The following is a 4,566-nucleotide window of genomic DNA, read 5'->3' on the forward strand; positions in this document are numbered from 1 at the left end:
TCTCTTTTCAACCAGTCCAGTTACTTGACCATCTATTAAAGGCCATTAGTGAGGTGGCAAATCTCTTCATTCACAGAAAGGCTTTGGCTGTTCAACTGTTGTTGAATTCCCTTTCCATTCTGGGATTGAAACATTCTCCTTATATGGCAGCTTCTTCCACTAGCTTGATCCTGGAGCTAAGTACCGGGATTGAGATGAAGTTGTTGCCCCTCATTCTGTATCTTCTGGCCATTTGCTGCCCCTCCTCACAGGCTCTTCCTGGGTCCATCATGAATGGTGCCCCTTTCTCGGAGGATGGGGCTTTCCCTTCAATCCCAGTGCTGCTACCACCTCCTCCCCGAAGTTGGCAAGAGTTCTGTGAGTCCCATGCAAGGGCCACTGCCCTGAATCTTGCCCACCATTTTTGCCTCTACTTGACCACCCATCCATAATATGCAGAACCTGGAACAGAAGCAGCCTTTTCTGGCTGTTTTGCTGAACTGTTCCTGCACTTCAAAGCTGAGGTGGCCAGGGCCTCAGGGTCTCTCTCTCCAGCTGCCCTGGTGTGGAGTTTGCACCACCACATGACTTGACCCTTGAAAGCTGCAGGATGGGCAGGCCCCTGGCTGTGTTGGGCCCCTCAATCTTCTGAGGAACTAGCTGATCCCTTCCTTCCTCTGTCCCTTCCCCCTCTACGACTTCCTCAAAGCTGAAGCTCAAGAACCGCTTTTCTCTCTGCTCAGTGGTTCGCTCAGTCAGAGGTTCTGTATGAGGCATCCTGTAGTAATGAGGGGCTGTAGGCCCTTCCTCTCTAGCTAGGACTCTGGAGATCACATCAGGCCCTCTAGTCCTAGGTAGGAGCAGCAAATCCAACAACTCTGGTAGGGCTGGGACAGTTGGTAGGGGTTTGGCTAGTGATGGCACCTCCCCTGGGGAGAGATGGACTCACTGCTTTGAGAGGCTGAGATTGAGTCATAGAGGGAGAACCTTGAACGACGGAGCAGGAATGGTAGAGAGAAGTGCTGTTCAGTTTTATGGGGGCTGAAGAAGCTGCCCCTGATCCAGCAGGAGTGGGTCATGGAGGAGGGGCAGCTAGGCTGCCCTCAGGGGGAGGACGGCAGCCTCAGTGGCAGAAGTGTCACCTACTGCTCCAAAGTAAAGAAGGAGGAGGAGGAGGAAATCACTTGGAGTTCTTCATACAACCCAAGGCATCCTGGCCCCAACTCAGCATTCCCTGTTCTGCTGTCACTGATGTCCACACAGCCACGGCCCTAGAGATGCCATCTGTGGTTCAAGTAGAACGACCTTCAGAGTACATTCTGGAGACAACTGATGCTCTTCATGTGAAGGCCTGGGTGTCTAATGTCCAAGAGTGCCTAAGTCTAGGACCTTTCCCTGCTATCAGCCCCCATTCCATGACCCTTCCCCTGGCCCCTGGGACCTCCTTCCTCACAAAGGATAACACAGACGGCCTGGAGTTGCCCTGCTTGAATCATTCAGCGAGTCTGCCCAGCCAGGATCTCATGCTGGGACCCAGTGAGAGTAATGACTGCCTGTCACAAGAGTCTTATGGGGGCTTTTCCTACTGGTCGTCAGCATACTTCTCCACTAGTACTGTCTCCATTGCTACCTCCCACTTTGAGTCAATAAAACTTCTTCCCCCCAAGCACCCCCCCCCCCAATCCCATTGAGGAGTAGCCCCCAGTGAGGACAGTTTATCCTCTTTCAAGGCCCTCCCTTCCCCTGGATACTCCAGAAGCAGCCCATAGGGTCATTCCTGTTACAGGGAGAGTCAGGGGGTGCTGAGGGGGATCAGCCCCTCTTGGTTCCGTGGCATACCTTTGACTCAAGTCTGTCCAGTTAGCACTGGAAGGAGGCACGGGCTCACATGGTGTCTTCCTGGTACGTCACAGTGAGATAAAATGTGGGGAATATGTCTTCACTTTAAACTTCAAGGGCAAGGCCAAGCACCTCAGTTTGTCACTGAATGAGGAGAGTCAGTGCCGGGTCCAACATCTGTGGTTTCAGTCCATTTCTGATATGCTTGAACACTTCCAGGTGCATCCCATCCCTGTGAAGTCTGGAGGCTCCAGTAATGTTGTCCTTGTCAGCCATGTGCCCTCTTAGTGGCAGCAGGGCTAGGAGCAGGCTGGGAGCCATGCAGGGGTGTATGAGCGTGACTGATGCTACCCCGATCCTCCTTACTTTGAGCAAGTACTCAGACAATGGGCCATGCAGCTTCAAACACATTATGATTTGTGCTAATGTAAAAGGTGGTTCTTGACCTCTCAGTTTTACTCCAGTGGCACTCAGCCTGTGATGATGAAGCAGAGATCCAAGCCCATACAAACATACAATTTGGACTTAATGTCACCCTCGACATGCTTACTGGCTGTGCACAATATACTGATCCTGTATCACAATCCATAATTGGCCTACATGCCTATTTCCAACAAGTGTCTAACCTAGCCTTCAAGGCTCTCAAACTTTGTACAACCAATGACAGGGAAGGTTATTTCTGTAATCTTGTCCAGCAGGCTGCAGAACCACTTCCTGAATTTTTGACCCATGTCACCAATACTGTTGAAAAATGCATCCCATCTGGCCCTACTGAAAGACCTGGGTAAATCCAAGTCCCCCCCCCTTAGCAGGAAAAAATAGAGCCAAAAATCTAAGCAGGGAGAGAAGAATCAGAAATCTAGGATTAGCCGGTTCAGTGACGGTGTTTCAGGAACTAGCTGAAGATAAAGTTAGATTGTAATCTTGAGAAACAGGGAGTTTCCCCCTTGTGATTATCATTGGTATTTTTGAAATACCACGTTTCAGGAACTAACTGATTATAATCTTGAGAATAATCTTGAGAAACAAGGAGTTGTCCCCTTGTGATCATCATTGGTATTTTCAGAATTTTCTGTGACACCCTCCCTACCCCTTTCGGATTACTGGGCTGTGGTTTCTTCCTTTAAAAACCCCTTCTCTTGGTCACTCGGGGTCAAACTCCTCCCCAGCATGGGTTATGAGTCTCAGCCCCAGTGCACTGGTTCCTTTCTTGTCGATTAAACCTCGTGTGATTGCAGCAAGGACGGTCTCTCGTGAGTTACTGGGGTGGGGGTCGTGTTATCCCGAGACTTGAGTGAGAGTCTCCCCACACTGTGGGTCTTTCACTACCAAGGATATTCTTATTAAACAGCTAACTGGGTGGAGGGCTCAACACCATCATCTGTAATGTCATTGTACCTGTTAGAATTGAGAATATTCATAAGTGGGTCTTGGCTGCCTATGATATTGACACATAGAATGAATACATTTCCACCCTTATGACTTCCATCAATGCCTTGGTCAATGCCAAACTTGACAAGGATGATAATTCTATCCAATCAGACCATACTTGCTGGGGATGTGGACAGTCTGGCCACATACATAGGGATTGTTCCAGGTCTTGCCCAAAGACCTAATGCCCTAAATGCCAAAAGGGTTATCATTGGGCATGAGACTGTAGAAGCTCCCACCAGTTCCTGATATGAATGATAGGCTAGAAAGTCATTTCATACTCTTGGTGCGTGAAGGTAAGTGAAGCTTTGGTTTGCAATGGTTAAAGTGAACTGGTTCTCATCCACTAGGCAGATCTCTTCATTTTCAGAAGCATAGTAGATATCATTTGAAAAGATTGGCCCAATACTTTTCATCTCTCTGCTGAGGTTACATGAACAGCACTAGAACCAATCTTAGTAGAGACTTTGGTGTCTTTGTGAGCTAGCTTGAGAGCATTGTGGAACACCTTTAGGTTTAAATGGCAGCAGGAAGATTCTGTTGCTCATGCTCTATGTGCTCAGTCAACTTGCCAGGACAGTATATGAAAATAAGCCATTTGCTGCCCTTCAGGTCAGTCAGCAGCCTCTTGTGGTACTTGGTATACTCCCTGACCCAGCAGTTGCAGTTATAGGTATAGACGGCAGAGACATTGTTGTAAGCAAAGCCAGGAAAAATAACAGACCACTTAGAGAGGAAGTCTGTTTCAAAGTGATGGCTAGGTCTAGTATGGGCATGCTGGATAATCATTTCCCTCAGGAAAGATGACTTTCTGCTCTCCTCTGTTTAAAATTAAAGATAAAAAAAATATGTCACACCACCCTTAAGCTATTGGAAATGATCCAATCAGAACCCATAAATATTTTCTCAGATACCCACTATGCCATACAAGCATGCAAAATACTATCTTTTCCAAAATTAAAGTCCCCAAAAGAATCCATCTCCAAAATTATGCAAACTATTTCAAGACATATTACAGTCCAGAGGACACTCCTGGCACATATTGCATATCAGATTGCATACAGGGCTGCTAGCAACAGGCAACCACAGAGTAGAACACCTAATTATGACTATGGCAGTGCCTTTGCTAGGCTCCTCCATCAGTAATTTCATTTGTCCCCTCAAAATTTGCACAAGTTTTTTACCTGATTTACCCTTGCCCAGCTGTAAACATTTAATCAGAATGTATGCAACTTAACTCAACACGAGTCGAGCCATTGGATTTGTCTACCATATTCTTTGGCCAATTATGGTATCACACAAAATCTCTGCTAGACC

At 47.4% G+C, this 4,566-nt stretch overlaps 1 pseudogene; it reads left to right on the forward strand.

Annotated features, from left to right (window-relative positions):
* The first annotated feature begins 269 nt into the window (after window positions 1-269).
* LOC126491568 (SH2B adapter protein 1-like) lies at window positions 270-2,106 on the forward strand (annotated as a pseudogene).
* Window positions 2,107-4,566: the final 2,460 nt, after the last annotated feature.

Source organism: Alexandromys fortis, unplaced genomic scaffold (assembly GCF_014885135.2).
Source record: "Alexandromys fortis isolate MF-2015 unplaced genomic scaffold, M_Fortis_MF-2015_v1.1 scaffold_259, whole genome shotgun sequence".
NCBI classification, from domain to species: Eukaryota; Metazoa; Chordata; class Mammalia; order Rodentia; family Cricetidae; genus Alexandromys; species Alexandromys fortis.